Genomic DNA, 20,063 nt, shown 5'->3' with positions numbered 1-20,063 from the left:
CCAAGATGTCCTTCAGTAGGCAAATGGATCACTAAATGGTGTACATCTGTAGAGTGGAATATTATTCAACACTAAAAAGAAATGAGCTAGCAAGCCGTCAAAAGACATGTGGGAATCTTAAATGCTATGACTAAGTGAAAGAAGCCACTCTGAAAAGCTTACGTATTATGCAATTCCAACTATATGACATTCTGGAAAAAAGTTAATGATTGCCAGGAATCAGGGAAGGGGAGGGATGAACAGGTGGAACATGGAAGATATTTAGGGCGGTAAAACTACCATGTGTGATATTATAATGGTGGATACATGTCACCATGCATCTGTTAAAATACATAGAATGGGGGGCGCCTGGGTGGCTCAGTCGGTTAAGCATCCAACTTTGGCTCAGGTCATGATCTCAAGGTTTGTGGGTTCGAGCCCCACGTCGGGCTCTGTGCTGACAGCTCGGAGCCTGGAGCCTGCTTCGGATTCTGTGTCTCCTCCTCTCTCTGCCCCTCCCGTGCTCATGCTCTGTCTCTGTCTCTTAATAATAAATAAACGTTAAAAAAATTTTTTTAAATCTATGGAATGGACAACACCAAGAGTGAACCCTAATGTAAACTATGGACTTGAGATAATAAATAGCTGTCAATGTACCTTCACCATTGGAAAAATTGTAACAAATGTTGACATCAGGGAGGTTATGCCTGTCTGGGGAAGGGTGGGGGTGGATGAGAACTCTGTACTTTCTGCTCAAGTTTTCTGTGAACCTAAAATTGCTCTAATAAATAAAGTTTATCGATTAAAAAACCATTCCATCAATGAATAACTATCAAGAGAAGCATATATTCTTTGGGAATGTTTTATAAAATATCTATGTTTTATCTACATTAGTATTATATGCACTGTAGACTTTTCTACAGCTTACTTTTTACATTATTTTGTTTCAAACATCTTTCATTGTCATTAACACCACCCCCCCTTCTCTTCATTGGGTGAATATTGTACCATAACTTATTTAGTCAATCCTCTCTTGATAATCATTTGTATTATTTTAAATTTCTTATAAATACTATAAAAATTCGTATCTTTGTGTGTTTGCCCAAGTTTTACTTTGAGATGAATGCTGGGTGTGAACTTTCTCAACTATTTTCCAAAAATGTTTATTCAATTTGCGTTCTCATTAATACTATAGGAAAGGTCCTGTTTTCTTATGCTCTCCATACTAATAGCAACCTTTTACATTTTTATCAAAAGAAGAGGCCGGGGCTTCTGGGTGGCTGAGTGGGTTAAGCATCTGACTTTTCAATTTTGGCGCAGGTCATGATCTCAACATTTCGTGAGCTCCAACCCCCCCATAGGGGTTCACGCTGGCAGTGTGGAGCCTACTTGGGATTCTTTCTCTCCCTATCTGCCCCTCTCCCCCCACCACGCTCTCTCTCAAAATAAATAAGTAAAGTTAACAAAAAAAGAAGAGCCCCCCCCCCCAAAAAAATTCATCTTCTTCAAACATAGAGTTTTATGATTACTGGTGACGTGAAGAATTTTTTCACATTTCGGTGGCTTTTTGCTATCCTCTGTTTCACCTTTAAAGTCATTTCACATTGTATATTCTCTCAGTAGCATTACCTTGATGCTGTATCTCTTCTAACTATCTGCCGAGAGTTCAGAACAGCATTTCAAGCCCAGCGAGTGAGTGAATAAATAAATGAATGAATGAAAAAGCGCGGCCACTTCCAGGTCCGAGACATGGTACAGGGTATGGAAGAATTCCCCGTTATGTTTCATGGTTCGAAAACGAACCTCTGTGCCTGGCCAGAGGAGGGCTTGGCAGAGGAAAGTGTCCTTTTGCAAGAACTAGAGGTTCTTCATGTGAGCAGGGGCCTGACGCCAGGACCCCAGGAACACCCTCCTGCCTAACGTGAGAATGTGCAACTCTGCATCCTTACACACAAGCACGTTCCCGCTTCGGTCCTGCAAATGCCGTGGGGTAAATACCACACCCTTTAGGCGTTTTGTAAGAGGAAATGTGTTTTGGGGGGATTTGTCCGCAGAAATTGTAGAGCTGGGCATTGGTGAGATCTCCTGAGAAGAGATAAAAAGAAGAACAACCCAGGTAAAAGGACACGTCCGAGGTCTGACATCACGCTCCGAGAATTACTGCGAAAGAAGCACTGGAGAATGGGCTACACCTACTCGTGTTCCAGCCAATCAGGACACTCAGAGTTCAGGCAAATTCAGCCAACCAGAGCTCAGTATCTGGTGGGGCGCTACAGAGCTCAGCATCTGGTGGGGCGCTACAGAATCTGGTGGGGCCCAGCTTGTAGTTGATTTCTGCCAATGACAGAACTGAAGGGGCTCAAGAGAAGTGGTTGACAGGGGCGCTTCCTAAGAATTACAAGTTCATTGAGAGTAAAGCCCACACAATTACTGACATAACCATTTACATTTACGGAGCACTTACACAGTAATCACGTTCAAAATGCTTTCAGGGGCGCCTGGGTGGCTCAGTCCGTTGAGCATCCGACTTCGGCTCAGGTCATGATCTCACAGTCCGTGAGTTCGAGCCCCGCGTCGGGCTCTGTGCTGATGGCTCAGAGCCTGGAGCCTGCTTCCGATTCTGTGTCTCCCTCTCTCTGACCCTCCCCTGTTCGTGCTCTGTCTCCCTCTGTCTCAAAAATAAATAAGCATTTAAAAAAAATTCAAAATGCTTTCAGAGAGGTTAAGTCACCAGTGTGAGGTCACATGGTGGTGAGGGGTTCATGATCCCAACTGCCCTACCACTTCTGTGAAATAGTAATTGGCATTACTGATATTTAACGAGTACTTCCTGTGTTCCAGGTACTGTGCTAGAGACTTTATTTATTTTTAATGTTTATTTTTGAGAGAGAGTGGGGTAGGGCAGAGAGAGAGAGAGAGAGAGAGGGAGACAGAGTATCCGAAGCAGGCTCTGTGCTGCTAGCAGACAGCCTGATGTGGGGCTTGAATTCACGAACCATGAGATCATGACCTGAGCAGAATTCGAAAGCTTAACTGACAGAGACACCCAGGCATCCTTGTGCTAAGGACTTTAATGTGAACGGTAAACAAGAAGTCTGTGAGGTGAGTGCTATTATCACTTTATTTTACTTAGTGATGGATCAAATAATAATACAAAATCTGAAAATCTATCTATCTTAAATATACCTCTCTTTGGAAAAGACTTTGACAAAGGCAGAAAATCTGAATCTTGATCCTTCATGCCAACAAACAGACACAAAACCCCACCGTCTAGCCCATGTAATTATTTAACAAATGCTCATTGAACTAATGGCTAAGTGGGGGAGTGAGATGTTATAGGGAGACTCAATGGAGAACCACTAAGAGTGATACGTGATGACGCACAGTAGGGCCCAATAAATGTTTGTTGAATGGCTGAATGACTGAATGAAAGGAGGAAAGACTGTACCTAATTAGAATCCAAGGCAGGGGCTGTAAGAAATGGGTTACAGGACAGTAGGGCTTGGGTGCTCCACATCCTTTGCCTTGTGGGAACCTCCCACACCCTGGCCAGAACATTCAGGGTCAGTTCTGGCACTCTCCAGGAGGTCCCCAAACCCCCAGAGTACTCATATTCAAACTCAAGGGCTCCAGCATCGTCAGCTGGACACATAGCGACCTAGAGTCACAGGCAGGTGGACCCCCAAGGATACCCCCACAAGTGGACGACTGCACAAGCGTGTGTGCGTGTACCCACGCACACACACACATACACATTTCTCTGAGGATCTTGGAGAATTCCTAAAACAGGAGTCCCTTCCTTCCGTGTCTTTTTGTTGTTGTTGCTGGGTTGGTGGCTCAATCACCCACCCACATTCATTGAGCACTTACAGCATGCCCAGCACTGTACTGAGCCCAAGGGCCTATCCTCGGGGGCCAGGAGGGAGAGGCCCCAACTCCAGAATCAGGAGGACTCAGGTTAAGGGGTAAAAAAAAGTGTTGGTAAGCCTACGGTGGTGCTGGTGGGCCTGTTTGGGAGAGCTTGTCAGAAAAGCTACGGGGAGCTGGCTCCAGTTCAGACATCTTCCAGGAACACAGAAAACAACCACATTTTACTAATTATAGCGAAGGAAAACACGCTGCGATTACAGCTAAATTACATTAAGACATAACTGGCTGGCTCGGCCGGGGCTCTATCTCTGGCTCAGGTTTCAGCCAGGCTGGGCGGTGACACAGGCCGCCAGGCGGGCGGGCCAGTGAGGCCAAGCCTGGCCGGGGAGGGCCCCGTAGCCCCATTCCGTATGAGGTCGTGACCCTGGCATGACTTTGGGGAGTCCCAGGGCCAGCCCCAGTGGTGTGACCAGCATCTTCCCCTGCCCAGAAGGGGCTTTCCCAGGCCCCTGGGCTGGAACAAACTGCTGAGAGGGACACTGAGCCATCCGGCCCCTGCTTGCCTTGCCTTGCAGAGCTGAGGGTCAGGCATTTGGGGCAAGCAAGGTCTCTGAGCCAGAGTTTCAGTCATTTAGAAGGCAACTCGTGGGGGTTGTTTTTCAAAACCCTTTCTCCTGTTGCGGCCACTGACTTTGTCTTTTCCTTCCAGGCCCTGGTCTGCACCTGCCAAGAAGGGCTTGGCACCTGTTTGGGGAATGGGGGGGGGGTTGGACCCTCTACCCCCATTCTCCATGTAATTATTCCCAGAGGGCCAATGTCTGATTCATGCCTCATTGGTAGGAGGGAGGGAGGAGAGAAGGAAGAAAGAAAGGGAGGGAGAAGGGACGAAGGGAGGAAGAAAAGGAGGAAAGAGGCAGGCAGTAATTAATGAAGAAAAGACAACCTACTGAGCCCTTGTCAAATGCCGGGTATTATCCACACAGTATCTCCTTGAATCACTACAATAGCCCTGAGGACAGGAGCCCAGCCCTATCGGTCCATGGCTTCTAGAGCTGCACACAATGTACTTACTTGATAACCATTTCAATAATTCCTTGAATGAGGAGGTGAGGCCAATGAACTAGGTAACAAGGTTATTTGTAGTTGGAACCACAGAAACTCAGCTGGGGCAGTGACAACCATGACGTGATGGGGTTAGGGTTCAGAGCCAGCTAGCTGTTTGGCTCCAAAGCTTGCTCACTCACCCCTGCATGCAGGCTGCTCACTTTTGGGTGCTAATGAAGCGACCACTTCAGTGACCAGAGAGCTCCTAATCGTGGTGAGACCTTGGTCTCCAGCCTCGATCTTGTCCAGTTTGGGGCTGGACTAAGGGTGTGCTTTTATTTTGCCAGGCATTGAGCTTTACATGCACTGTCTCATTTAACCCTACCATCACCATCTGGGAACGGGGTGGCTCTTAAAGCCCTCCTTTTCTAGATAAGGAAACTAGGGTTCAGAGAGGTAAAATGACTTGCGCAAGCTCACGTAGCTACTAGTAGCTACTAACTGGCGGTGTGGGGTTTCCCATCCTGGTGTGTGCACTCTACCAAGTACCGCACTGTTAAATTAGAGATCCTGTGGGGCCGGGTCTCTTGTCACCTCCTCAGAGCCTGTCTGGCAGCCAAGGGCAGGGATGGGGTGGGAGGCCCTTTCCCCTCTGAGCACAGACCCTGTAATTGTTGCCCAGGCCTTCTTACTGTGAGGACAGGGTTTGGCCAGGTCTCCCGGGCTCAGCTCAGGGAAAACACACCAGTCTGTGCCCAGTGCCTGTGCAGCTGAGCACATCCCAGACCTGGGGGCAACAGGAGGTGTGGCCCTGGGCATGAGGAGCAGCTGGGCTGTGGTCTGGTGGCCACTGTGTTCTGGCCAGTTATGCTGGTGTTTACAATCCACATTTTTAATAATCTAATGTTATGTTTGGCCCTGGATCCCTTCTGCAGAGCCTGAGGCTTGCCTTCCAAGATGGTCTCCTAGTTCTTTCCAACTCTTGCCCTGAAATGAGCTGGGAAGAGAGACCTAGAGGGGGATGGGGACCAGGAGGCACAGGTGGAAGCAGAGGGTGGAAGCAGACATCTATGGAGCGCCTACTGCATACCAAGTGCATTTCTCATGTTAGTTTTATTTGATCCCCAGAGCAACTGGGGTATGGTGTATTTATTCCTACCCATTTTGTGAATAAGACTGAGGCCCCAAGCTACCTGCCCGAGGTCACACATCTGGGTGAGGGCATGATGAGTTTGGGGTTTGACCTTAGGTGTGGCCAGCTCAAGAGCCTGTGGGTCTTTCCCACTATGCTTGTTGAGCTAGAGGGGCGCCTGGAGATGGGGTTCCATTGTGAGGACTTATCCACTGAGTCCTATGCCTTTCCCAGGGAATAGAAAGCTTCTATTCCAGGTCTGGGGAAGAACAGAGATGGACGGCTGATCTGGGGGCAGAGAAGTCTAGACCGTGTGTTCTCCCTTCTCTCTCCTATCCCATGTTAATCCTTAGCACAGTCGGCCCCAGCCTCAGCCTCAGCCTGGGCTGTTAGCATGACTAAGCCTTGCAGTTAAAGCTCCCAGCTGGCTCTCCTCTGGCCCTACCGGCTCCACTGAGTCAGGACCCGCAGAGCTAGGCCTTTCTTTTTAGGGAAAGGTCCAATGTGGAGGCTCACCTGGCTGAAGCCTACAAAAGGCCAGGTCTCCAGGCCCCACCACTGCCCCTCTTTTGTCTTGCTTTTCTCGGGGGCAGTAGAACGCGCAATGCAATTAGATCACAGCGCCAGAACTCATTAGCTGCACCAGTCAGGAAGGATCATAACTGTGATAGTTCTAGGGCATTGTGCTCCAGAGACTGGCCTGAGCACGCTCTCTCATTTTCTGTTTGAGTCCTCACGACAGCCCCTTGCGGAAGGTAAGATAATTGCTTCCATCTTACCGATGTGGGCTTTGCCTGTGATTGCGCAGACAGCAAGTGGTAGAAGGTCTCACTCTGAACGGCCATGTCACAGTGCTTTCTGTGACTATGGCCCCGAGCCTCACTTTTTCCGTCTGTAAAATGGGACTGCCCATTCCAACCTGAAAACACTGCTACAAAAACACAACGAGAAAACGGAGGCAAAGCGCTTAGGACAGGGTAGGTGCCCGGGAAATGTTAGTTGCCTCAGTGTGTCAGTCATTCAACAAGTGTTTAGTGGGTTCCTGCCCATTCCAGACACTGGGTTCGGTGGGGATGGGGCAGGGAACACACAGGCCACGTCTCACCTGCATGGAGCCCAAAGCCCAGTGGTGAAGATTGGCGCTAAATAAAGCATTACACAGACTTGAGTGGATGATTTCTGGTGTGCTCTGTGCTGCCAGAGAGAAGTACAGGGTCGGGTAAGGACTAGAAACGGGCGAGAATGGTGCCTGGGGGAAAGTGAGGTCAGGAAGACTTTGTGTCCCGTGGCACCAGAGAGGCTCCTGCCTCCGGCATCGAGAGGAGTCCTCAGGGTGGAGAAGACAGAATATTTGAGAGGCAGAGGGGCTCTCCCCCCATCTCCTCTGCAACAGGAAAAGCCTGGGTGGTCTGATTCCAGCAGTTCGACCTGACCCAGGGAAAGATGCACTGGGTCTACGGGCAAGTATCACCTGCTGGGCAGATGGGACCTTGCTTAGCAGATGGGTGGGGGTGGAGGGGAGACTCGTGTCTGAGGTCTTTGGAGGCCAAACTGACCTGGGCTTTTTATGTTCTTGCCGGCCTGGAGCAGGCCCGCCCCTGCCTGCTGTTGAGTTGACGGTAGCCGGGGCCTACAGCTGAAATCCCATCTCTGGTGCTTATTTTCTGCGAGTGATGTCAGTTCTTGGGGCTTCCGTTTATCTGGTCTTAATGGGGGTCTTACTGGCCATCACTCTGCTTGTTTTGAGGACTTAATGGAAGAATGTATGTGAAGCTGGAATTAGTTATTATGCTTTACTAAAAATCCCAAGAGGGCATACTAGTTGCCAGGCATGATGTTAAACACTTCACCAGCATTGCTTCGTTTGATTCATTTCACAGACCCCGTAAGGAGGTGCCTTCATTATCCCCATGTTGCAGAGGGGGAAACTAAGGCTCGAGAAAAGTTAAGGAACTTGGTCAGGGTCACAGAACTGGTGATAGATTTACAAAGGGAACGTAAAATACATCAAGATACTGCAAATGAATTAAAAACCACAACTACGGTTTATGGAGGACCCACTCAGGGCCAGGCAGTTTGTGTAGGGAACCCGGGTCTGCCTGGCTCACAGGTGACTTTTCTACTTTGAATCCAGGGCCTCTGTGAGGTGGTGGTGGGAGTCTGGGGACACTAGTTCCATTTGACCCTGACCTTGCTATCAGGAAGGGCTGTAGACAGAGACAGATGGTCCATAGTTTCTTCAAATGAGATCACATGTACAGTTAGGATTGCCAGATTTAGCAAACAAAAATGCTTTCAGGAAAAAAAAAAAACCCGAATAATTCTTTAGTTTATGTCCTAAATGTTCTAGTTCCTTCTAACTCTTAAGTATAGACACACATATATTAAAACACCATTTGCCATTTATCTGAAATCTGAATTTGACTGGGCATCCTATATTTTAGCTGGCTACCCTATTTACTGCCCTGGAACCACCCTGATGAGATTAAGAGAAAAAAAATGTCACCGTACAACTTATATAACGGCCCTGCCTATAGTGCTATATGGATTGATGTTATTAAGAAGTCCTGAAATTATCTTGGGACTATCTTGCATTTTGTGGGGTTAAAAGTCTTTAATTTGTTCAGCGTTAGTCTTTAAAAGGGGCTACAGTGTTTTTTAACCTTAAGCTGGGTGGGCAAACTATGGCCCGTGAGCCAAATCCAGCCCCAAATAAAATATATTTTATTTATACAAATAAAGTTTTATTGGAACACAGACACACCCATTCATTTACATATTGCCTATGCCTATTTTCACACTACAATAGCAAAGTGAAATTGTTGCAACAGAGACCGTATGGCCTGAAAAACCCAAAATGTTTTCTATCTGGCCCTTTATAGAAAGTTTGCTGACCCCATTGCTGTTATTATTGCTGTTGATCAGAGCTTACACTGTTAGCAGTAGAAACATACAGGTCCTTGCATATGGACATGGTGGAGGGGTTACTGGAGTTTGGCATGCTGAGATGCCATTTCTTAAATTTTTTTTAAATGTTTATTTATTTTTGAGACAGAGAGAGACAGAGCATGAATGGGGCAGGGGCAGAGAGAGAGGGAGAGAGAGGGAGACACAGAATCCGAAGCAAGCTCCAGGCTCCGAGCTGTCAGCCCAGAGCCCGATGCGGGGCTCGAACTCACAGACCATGAGATCATGACCTGAGCTGAAGTCGGATGCCTAACCAACTGAGCCACCCAGGCGCCCCCTGAGATGCCATTTCTAAGCCTCTGAGTATCCTACCTGGCATGGAGAGGGTGTCCAGTGAGAGTGAGCCCTCCCCAAACTTTTTTCTCTTTTCTCAAATTCCTTCCATTTTCTCCTCTTGGACAGGGAGGGCCCCAGTCAACTCCCCTCCTCTCCCATGGAGGTCTGCTCTGTAAATTCAAAGCAGGTTTCTGCTGCATTTTGAGCCCTGTCTGCTTTCCACAAATTTCACCTGGCTACAAAGTAGTCATGTGCATAATCCCTTGATTAAAGTCTTCAGCCGAAGGGGGAGGTCTGTGCCCTGGTCCTGGGCAGTCCTCTCTCTTTCTGCTTGACAGTCCCATCTGCCTGTCAATTGGGGTGCAGAATTTGTTGAGTTCCCATCCCTGGGGCTTGGTGTTCAGCTGGGTTTAATCGCAGCCCTCCTTGGAAAGGGTGAGTATGCAGATTGGAAACAGGAGACGTGCTGGGTCAGGAAGCAGCATCTGGGAATTCACCCATCGCCTGCTGCTTCATACCTGCCTCCCTTCCCCAGACCTGGAGAGAAAATGAGTCACCTCTCCTGCCTGAATGCTCAGGAGTCCTTACTTTTTTCCCCTTCCATCTGTCCATCCACATATCAATTCACATATCCATCCATCCAACGATCCATCCATCCATCCATCCATATCTCCCATCTCAGAGCCATTTCCCAGGGAACCTGATCTAAGACAATTCTCTTTTAAAATTCAAATAAACTTGTCAAGAACTGTGAAGGGTCTGAGATGTTACCTACTTGTAAGTTAACAAGTTTGCTTGCACTATTTCATGGATGCTGGCAGAAGACACAAGACTCTTGGGTCAGAGACAAAAGACATTATTACCTACAGCGAAGCAGACGGCATGAACTTCACCAATGGATGGTGGGGTGTGGAGGGGCAAGGTGGCTGCTACACACAGTGGGTTTTTGTCATAGCTGAGGAACTCCAAGTTGAGGGAACTGAATCCTTGTAATGTACAGAAAATTTGCCTTACTTTTGCTCCAGAGGAAGACATTTTCTTTGTTACACTGGACGATGGACACATTCACCCACTGCCCTGGAGGCAAACACCATCTCTATCTTCCAGGATTGTTCACTACTCAAGTATCCTTGAAAACATAGTCAGAATCTTGGCTCCCAAGCTGTTTGGAAAAGTGAGAGGCCAAAGAGAAAGAATTGTCTCCCAACAACTATAATTTGTTTCCTTTAATTAACTAACTGAGCTTTTTAAATGATAGCTTTTGTACCTAAAATGAACAGTGTGCATAACTGCCATGGATCATTGCAGGCATTTATGCTGATGATAGATACCTTACCCTTTCACTGAAAGGTGAAATGTGTCTTATCACTGACAAGCTAAAAATCCTACAAGGCAATGTCCACTATGAGTTACACTTAGAATCACTGCCTATGTTGGGAAGTCAATAGTCAGATAGTAACAATAACCTCGAATGCCGTGTCTTGTATGTATTACTGACGCTGCTGTGATGATTGGACATGATTGGAAACCTATGTGATTCCATGACCATTTCTCCCACACAGTTTAAGGATGCCAAAAATGACACTAAGTTGGCATTTGGCTGTTGGCTTTCCAAAGTTGAAGCCAAGAGCAGATTTGGGCTGAATTCTGATGCTGAAGTTGAATGTTAATGTATCCCAAACTATAACACAGAATGGTCTTATAATGGCACTCCATTCACTCAGAATAAACTGGTGTGGGGAGCTGGGGAGGGGACAGAGGGCTGGGGAAGTAGATGAGTGGGGTCGCAGTACCTGACTAAGCAAGACAAGGTTAAGGTCAAGGGACTTGAGCAAGTTGGCCCAGCTGGCAAAGGTCAGAGCCTGGGTTTCGCCCACAGCAGTCTAATTCCAACAGCCAGATGCCGAAGTGCTCTGGGGGATCTGCCATTCCAAATGGGGAGCATTCCAAGCCAGGGGAGGTAGGGCAGTGTTCAACACAGTGAAAGACAGGACAGACTCTGACCCGGCAGCGTGGCTGTTGGCTGTCGGTAGCCCTCTGCTTTGGGGGTCCCAGCTGAATGTCAGCTCTGCCTGGAGGCAGGAACTAGTGAGGACTTCCAAGCACTTAGCTCTGTGCCAAGTGTAAGGATGGCCTGGAGGAGGTATCATTATGGCTTCCCAGCTCAAAGCCTAGGGCAGAGACAAGCTAAGTGTGCCTCAAATCCATTTTCTCACATTCCCTGGGCTCACAGCTAGACTACATTTTCCCACTCCTTGCAGCTAAGTAAGGCCATGACTGAGATTCTGCCAGTGGGGTGGGAGTGGGGGTAGGGGAGCCACTGCTAGGCCTTACAGCTTCCGGCAGGAGCCTTCGTGCTGCCACTCCTATTTCTTGGCCACCTGCAGATGATCTAGAAGACTCTGAGGCCCTAGGAGATGTTGGAGCCACCAGATGGAAAGATCTTGCGTCCCTGAGTGACATCATGAAGCACAGCCACCAACTTTTCATCATCAGGGGAACTTGACATGAGTGAGAAGGAAGTGTGTATTTGGTGAAACCACAGAGAATTTGGTTTTTTTTTTACTTAATGTTATTCTTTTTAAGGTATCTCGTGTCACCCCAAATATTACAGCTCATCTGGTCAGCCCAGACTTTGATATTCCAGCCATCAGTCCACAAGCCACATTTACTAAAGCCGTGGAAGCTGCCTCCCTCTCTCCCTCTCTCTCCACTCTGAGCTGCACTGTGATTGCTGAGACACCCCTGCCACAGTCCTAGAATAGGTCCCTCTCTCTTTCCTTGGCTTTAATGCCATCTTGTCCCATGTCTTGGGTGGAGCAAGAGAAAGAGTCCATGGTTCAAATCTGTGTTTGAGTCTGTGCTCTGCCATTTATAATCATTCCAGGAATATTTACCGTGTGTCAGATACTGTTCTGTTTCTGACGTATTAACTCCCTGTGGCCTTGAGATAGGCATCATTGCTATCCCTACCCAAGGTCACACAGCCATATGTGATGGAACCAGGACTCACACCCTATCAGCCTGGCTCCAGAGCTCAGGGTACTTGTAACCACTGCCTCCCTTCCTTGCTCACTTCCCATGCACAGCCCAGTTCCACATCACTTGGTAAAGGGATCAGAGCAGCATTTCCAAATAGGCTGCCTCTAGAACCCAGAGAGTCCTACCAGGTGCTGTGTTCCCTTCTTCATGGTGGGGGCTATGTGCTACATTAAGTTGTTCTTTACTTTCAAGGGAGTTAACTCAGCATGTTCCAGAACTACTAGGCCCTTAAAAATGTCACTGTTATGGTGGGTTTTGGAATCTTCATAGAGTTTTTTTCCTGTTCTCTGTAAAGCAGGTTTCTTACCAAGGCATCCAATATACCTGTCACTTGTTCATGCGGTCTGATTAACATGCCAGGCTTTCCAATTTAGGGTCTACTGTGTTCATCTATCTACAATGTCCAGACTCTCTGTGTGTCTTTGGAGTGTGTTATGATAGAGGTTGGGAGAGTGAACATAGTCCTGGAAAATACTGTTATGCATGCCTCACGAGTATGAAATGCTTCTGGTTCTCCTTCCTAATGGGGTTAGAATTACATGCATTTGCCAGATCAACAGCCACATACCATGCACCTGACACCACGTTAATCTGCTTTAGCAAAGACACCACCTCCAACATGGCAGTTGCAATTGGAGATGCTTGGTTGAGTTAGTGTTAGTTCCCTATTATTTCCTTTAGTGGGCTTGGCACTCTCCTGGCCCTGTTGTATTGTGATTAACTCAAGTCACTGGTCTGGCAGCCAGGAAGAGAGATGAGGGTAGATTCTGACTGAGGTAGATCTCTTTTTTTTTTTTTTTTCCCTTCAAGGTACAGGCCTCTGCGTCATCTTCAAATGGGAGACAAATGCTAGCATTTAACAGGCAGTGGTTCTGCATGTTCATGGGGTTCAGAAAAACTCAGGGATTCTAGATTTTTAAGTGCATCCACCTACAAGTTCCCACACCTCAGGGTCCCACTCCTTCTAAAAATTTTTTTTAATGTTTTTATTTATTTTTGAGACAGAGACAGAGCATGAGCAGGGGAGGGGAAGAGAGAGAGGGAGGCACAGAATCTGAAGCAGACTCCAGGCTCTGAGCTGTCAGCACAGAGCCCGATGCGGGGCTTGAACTCACAGACTGCGAGATCATGACCTGAGCTGAAGTCGAACACTCAACCAACTGAGCCACCCGGGTGCCCCAGGGTCCCATTCTTTCTAAGCAGGACTATGATGCTGGCAGAGCAGACTTGCTGGAAAATCCAACCTTCTCTGAAGCTTCTCTTTTAGTTAACTCTGGGCTTGGTTCTCTACTTCCCCTGGCGTCTCTTGAAAGAGATGGAACCCCTTCTGATGTGGCCAAGGAGAACTCCTGGCTTTTACACTTCACCTTCAGTTGGTAATTAATCACGCTCAGCCTTTTAACTGCCTTTCACTAATGTATCACTGATCGTTGGCAACACTCATCAGCCAGGGTGGTTACGATGGCCTCTTTCCCCAACTGTCACATGTCCTGGCGGTGCTTGTGCTGCATTTCGTCCCAACAGAGCCCCTCACATTTCACTGCTGGGGAGAGTTTTTCAAGCTGCGCCACTCCAGCCCGGTAGGGGGATCCTCTGAGGGGGTGAGGAAAGCAGGCCTGGGCAGAGGGAGGAGATGAGCCGCCAGGCAGTGGAAACAAAGGCCCTCCCAATCCCGTGGGCGTCTCTGGAGCTGGGATGGCTCTTCCAGGTTGTTGGAATTGAGGCCAGGGACCAGTGTTGGGATGCAGGCTGCCCTGGAAGGGTGTAGCCTTGGGTGAGGTGGCTCACCTCGTCGGAGGGCCATTCCTTGCGAGGGGACTCAGCTATGTGCCATCTTCAGGTGACATGGCAGGCAGCCGAAGAATGAGCGAGTGTCTTGTTCCTGAAAGGGGCCATCTCCATGGGGCATCACATCTTCCTCTATTCATTCCCCACCTTCCATGCTTCTCAGGATGCTGGTCCGCACCAGTGACCTGAATTGCTCATCGCGATGTTGGCTCCTTCCCTCACCTTTTATGTCTATGTATGTGTGCATGTGAAGTTTTCAGAAAGAATACGCAAAACTGTTGATAACGATAGGGAACTAGGGAGCTGGAGAATACGGGTGTGGAGACAGCTTTCTTTTCACTTATACAATCTTGGTTTTGCACCATGTGCATTTGCTTATGTCTAGACACACTTTTGTCAAATAAATGAATAAAAATCCCAGGAAAGTGAAGAGCAACTGAAAAATATCATGTCATTTCTCAGGCAGTTTACAAAAATCATTATTTTATTTTATTTTATTATTATTTTTTAAATCTTTATTTATTTTTGAGAGAGAGAGAGTGAGAGCAGAGGAGGAACAGAGAGAAAGGGAGATGCAGAATCCAAAACAGGCTCCAGGTTCTGAGCTGTCAGCACAGAGCCCGACGCGGGGCTGGAACCCACGAACTGTGAGATCATGAACTGAGCTGAAGTTGGACGCTCAACTGACTGAGCCACCCAGGTGCCCCATTTTATTTTATTTTTTAATTTATTTTTGAGAGAGAGAGAGAAAGAGAGAGAGAGAGAGAGGGAGTACAAGCAGGAGACAGGCAGAGAGAGAGGGAGACACAGAATCCGAAGCAGGTTCCAGGCTCCGAGCTGTCAGCACAGAGCTCAACGTGGGGCTCGAACTCGAGAACCGCGAGATCATGACCCGAGTCGAAGTCGGACGCTTAACCGACTGAGCCATCCAGCCACCCCTACAGAAATCTTTATTAACCACATTTTCCCCAGTCGTCAAAGTGTTGAATAACCATTTTAGGATCCTTCAAAAGTTTTACAAACATTTAGGAAATGCACTTCTATATGCATCTTTCAAAAGGCTTTGCTCTAAAGTATCGCATTCTGTACTCTACCTTCAGTACCTCAGTCAGTCCCTCACTTTATCCACACAACCCCTTGACGTAGGTCTTATCATTACCCCAATTTTACAGGTAAGAAAAGGCCCAGAGAGGTTAAATGACAGTGGGGCATGCTGACTTTCCTCTTATCTGTGATACTAAACTGCCCCTTTTCTTTGACCCTCATACTCCCCTCCAGGGGGCAAGACAGGGATTCTCAAAGACAATTTGCTAGTAAGAAACTGAGATCCCGATGGGGAAATGACCTGGGGGAAACCAGGGCACCGCTGGGTCTTGAACCAGGGTTTTTGACTCCCAGGCTGGGCCTGTGTCTCTCCGTGTTGGGGCCCTGAGCGGGCGCAGGAGGCCTTGAAAGGAGTGACATGGTGGGCTGGAAGGCCAGTGGCCCCGGAGTCAGGAGGTCATCACCCTGCCCTGCCCTGCCCTCAGTTTCTCACACCAACCAAGGGGTCAGGGGGGAAGGGACTTTATGGCCGAGGGGATTTATGGCAGAGACAACAGTTTGTTCTCTGAGCTGCACTGGCCTGAGCCACCCAGGGAGCAGTTTTACACACACCCCTGCAGCCCCCAAATGGGGTTTCCAGCTGGAGCTCTGGGGCCCACCCCTGGGCTGGAGCCTGAGATGGCCCCATTTCCCATCTGTGCAGGAGCCCTACGGGGTCCGTCTGCTCCTGTGAACCCTCCATGAACCCCAGAGAAAGAGGGAGCGGATTGGAAGGCCCCCTGGTAGGGGCCAGACTCCTCCCAGGAGCTCAGAGCAGGGGGAGGTCAGGACCCCAGCCAGGGGAGCAACAAGTCTTCTGGGATCCCCTTGCTGCATCGATCTCCCCCTACAGAAGTCTGTTTATGGCCCTGAGGCCCCTCAGCTCAAATAGGACTGTCACCTACTCATTCCGTTGGACCCAAGCCTCTACCCTCAGTTTTCTGTTCCTTAAGCTCCAGCTGCTCATGTCTCCCAGCTGCCGAATGTCCCCCTGGAGGTTCCCCAGAGACTGCCAACACAACTTGGCCAAACTTGAACTGCCCACTGCTTCCCCTTCCTCTCCTATCAGCTTGTTCTTGGGCAGTGGTACCTCCACTTATCTTGGCTCTTGAGTCAGAAACATGGTCCTCCTTGATGGCATCATCTTCTTTCAGTCACCAAGTCCTGCCGTTGCTGCTTTTAAAATATCTCCCAAGTCTTTAGAACTCAGAATTCTCTTCCTCGAGGACCTCAGTATTTTTTGTCTTAAGGCCTCAACTGATTGGATGAGGCCCACCCACATTATGGAGGGTAATCTGCTTTACTTAAAGTCTACTGTTCAAACATTATTCTCATCTTAAAAATATCTTTACAGCAATATCTAGATTGGTGTTTGACCACATATGTGAGTATCGTGGCCTAGCTAACTTGATACATAACATTAACCATCACAGCATGTCTGTGTTTTGGTATACCCGAATGCGGATGGGTGGCTGGCCTAGTGGATCCATGAATGATGAGTGGATGATTGGACATGTGCTTGGAGTGATGGGTAGCATCTGGTTGGTTATGCGTTTGGTGGGAGGATGGATGGGTGGATGAATCATGGAATGATCGGTTGAGTGAATAGGTAGGGGGACACATACATAGGTGGCTATATATATAAATGGGTGACTGGTTGGGTAGTAAATAGATGGGTGGGTGGATTGGTAGGTGGTTGAATGGTTGGTTGGGTAGTTGGATGGTGTCTAGTGGGACCCGTGGGTGGATAAAGTACTGGTGTTTGCATATGTGCATGCACTGATGGACAACTGTGTGAATGCTTGGATGAGTGGATAAGTGGATTGATGGATAATTGCATGATTAAGTACATGGATTAGATGTGGCTATGGATGGATGGAAGGGTAAGTAAATGGGTGGATGGGTGTGTGAGTAAACATATTGGGCAGTGAATTTCTTTGGGAAAATGCTAAGTTGAGAAAATGCTAAAGACAGCAAGGTCTTTACTCTGGAAGAAAGTGCCAGTAGAAGGAAAGCGACATGTCATGTACCATTCACGTGATTCATACAAGTTCCATCATTTTTCTGAGCCTCCATTTCTTCATCTAAGAAAAAGGAAAAAAAACATTCTCTTACCTGGCAGGGTTCTATGATGCTCAAGTAAGATATGTATGCAAGTGTCTGGCACAGTGCCCCGAATACGGTTAAGTTCCCAAAAATGTCCATTTTCTGCATTCCTCTGCCTCTCCTCCTCCTTCCTTCTTATACTTGAGTGGTAGGTTATGATTTACAGGACAAAGTCATACTGAGGTCTTCTTTGGATGCCCCCACTCCAGCTCAACATAAACATATCCCTGACATTGCCGACATGATCCCTTGAGCCCCACACTTGGGCATAGAATACCCCCACCCTCAGCCTCTCTCATCCCACAAGGGACACTACTGGCTGAGCCTCTTGCTCCAGCCGGGATGATTTCTCTGTCCTCAGTGGACCAGAGACAACATCTGGACCTGGCTACTGCTTCTTCTCGAGTCTTCCCATGACACTCACAAATGATGAGAAACACATTTAATCCCTTTGGCAGTGGGAACATTTTCTCCTGGAGAGACGAGAGATGTGTACAAGGCCGTGTTTGTATGCTCACGCGTATACACACACACACACACACACACACACACGAGGTTTGTATTAGGGCCCTCAGTGGGAATAAGTTTGTGATATAGCCTAGGAGTCTGAGAAATGTGGGCTCAAATCCTGGGTCTTCCGTTTTGGGGATGTATGGTTTCAGGATGTCACTTTTCTTTTCTGAGACTTAGTGACCTTGTCTGCAAAATGAGAATACTATTGCCTGCTTCACAAGACCCTTGTGAGGAAGAATTGAAATGATTATGAACAGAGCCTGGCACATGATAAGCACGAAATAAGTACCAATTCCCATCCTCATTGGAAAAAGTCTGGCTGGGAAACTGACCTAAGGTGTGCCGGATTGGGTTACATCTATGTATTTTGAGCCCTGGTGGAATAGTAGATAAAGGAAGTCTGGTGAGTGGATGGATTGACTGATTCGTTCACTAGCTGATTTCTTTCATGTGAAATCAACTGAACTGAGGTATGACTTATGTGCCATAAAGTGCATCCACTTAAAATGAATAATCTGATGAGTTTCTACAGATGTATATACAGCACAGAAACCACCACCACAATCAAGATACAGAACGTTTCATCACTCCCAAGAGATTTTTGTACCCCTTTGCAGTCCATTCCTGTGTTTTCTAGAATTTTATGTAAATGGAAGCGTGCCGCGTGCACTCTTTTGTGTCTGACTCCTTCACTCTGATTCATAATTTGGGGATTTATCCATGGTGTCGCCTGTATCAGTAATCCATTCTTTTAACGTGTTTTTTTTTTTTTTTTTTTTTTTTTTATTTTTTGGGACAGAGAGAGACAGAGCATGAACACGGGAGGGGCAGAGAGAGAGGGAGACACAGAATCGGAAACAGGCTCCAGGCTCCGAGCCATCAGCCCAGAGCCTGACGCGGGGCTCGAACTCACGGACCGCGAGATCGTGACCTGGCTGAAGTCGGAGGCTTAACCGACTGTGCCACCCAGGCGCCCCAGTAATCCATTCTTTTAAATTGCTGACTTGTATCCCACAGTATACTGCCTTTTATTTATCACTATCCCTTTTCTTTATTAATTTCTTTATCCATTAACCAAAGGCTTGCTTATTTATTATTTGCTATTTTCTCCATTCATCCATTCATCCACCCCACAAATATTTACTGTGTGTCTACTCTATGACAGGTATTGTTCTGTTATAGCACCAGAGCATATATCATGTGTCCACATTAAAGGTATATATTTAGACCAGAGGTGTTGGGGCTAGAGCAGGAAACAAAGCAGGGAATTGCTTGTACTGAAGAAAGGAGATTATATTCTATGAGACATAAGCAAATAACTATGTAATGTGTCAGGCTGCGATATATGATATGAAGAGAAATAAAACAGGGTTTGGGGGGTAGGTGTTTATGGAGATGTGTGCTACTTTATATCAAGTGGTTGGAGAAGGTGCCTTAGAGCCAGCTCTGCAGATATCTGGGGGATTAAGCAGACAGAAAAAAGAGTCCGAAAGTGCAGAAATGTTGGTGTAGGTGCATATTTGGGATACTCAAAGAGCAGCAAGCCTGGACGAGGTCTGGACTGAAGATATATATACTGGAAGTCATTGATATTCAGAGAGCATATGTAAAGGAGAAAGACTGATGAGGTCTATCCCCAAGGGAGTTGTGTAGCTGGAGGACTGAGCCCTGAGGTTCTCCACTATTTAGGGCCAGCAGGAAGAGGGCAGTGGCGAAGGAGCAGTCAGAAGGCAAGAGGGGAACCAGGAGACAGTGGGTCCAGAAGCTAGCACAAAGTAGGTTTTGAGAAGGGATCACCTGTGCCAAATGCTGCTGGGGAGTTGAGAAGCTGGGAGGAAAGGAGGATTGCAAACTGGCCACTGGCTGTGGCCACCAGAGGTCTTTGGTGGTCCAGAAACGCAGGTGTCATGGACGGCGGGCATGGTGGAAGCAAGGTCAGGAGAATGAGAAGGAAGGAGGTGGAGACAGTGAACACAGACTCCTTTGAGGCACTCTACCATAAGAGGAGAAAAGGAGCAGGGTGATCATGGGTGGGGAGTGTGGAAGTCAAGGAGTTTATTAATTTTAAGCTTGGAACGATCTGGCATGTTTTTATGCTAATGGGGTTGAGTCAGCATTTACTGAAGGCTTTCTCTTTCCAGGCACGGTGCTATTTACCCCTTCTTATTTCTCATTGGTTACGAGAGTTTTTTCCCACCCTTCACTTTGGAGTTGCTACTTTCTAGAGAGGGTAAGGGTGTCTGAACGAATCCTGAGGGCCAGA

The sequence above is a fragment of the Panthera uncia genome, assembly GCF_023721935.1.
Source record: "Panthera uncia isolate 11264 chromosome A1 unlocalized genomic scaffold, Puncia_PCG_1.0 HiC_scaffold_17, whole genome shotgun sequence".
In the NCBI taxonomy this organism is placed as follows: Eukaryota; Metazoa; Chordata; class Mammalia; order Carnivora; family Felidae; genus Panthera; species Panthera uncia.
Note: the sequence above shows the minus strand (reverse complement) of the source record.